Source organism: Penaeus monodon, chromosome 27 (genome assembly GCF_015228065.2).
Source record: "Penaeus monodon isolate SGIC_2016 chromosome 27, NSTDA_Pmon_1, whole genome shotgun sequence".
NCBI lineage: Eukaryota > Metazoa > Arthropoda > Malacostraca > Decapoda > Penaeidae > Penaeus > Penaeus monodon.
Genome location: NC_051412.1, coordinates 21,085,460 through 21,085,779, shown reverse-complemented (window position 1 = coordinate 21,085,779; position 320 = coordinate 21,085,460).

The window sequence follows — 320 nt, the reverse complement described above, 5'->3', positions numbered from 1 at the left end:
TGATTGATATTATCATTATTGTCAATAACAAATATTAACATAATCACATGAGAAAGGAACAGAATATTTAGTTTGAGAAACATAAAAATGTCAGAAAATAATGTATGGATAATAATTCTATAGGAATTTACTGAATTTACTGCCCCCACTTCTCAAGGGCCACATGCGTTGTTTTGCCCAAACTATGCCTATGTAGCTCTGGTTGTAATTTTGACCCCCCTCCCTAAATAGATAATTTTTCAAAAGTCTGATCTCCCTCCCCCGGGTGGATTTTGCTCGCTTTCTAGTTAGTTAATCTTACCGTGAGCTCGGGTGTTGAG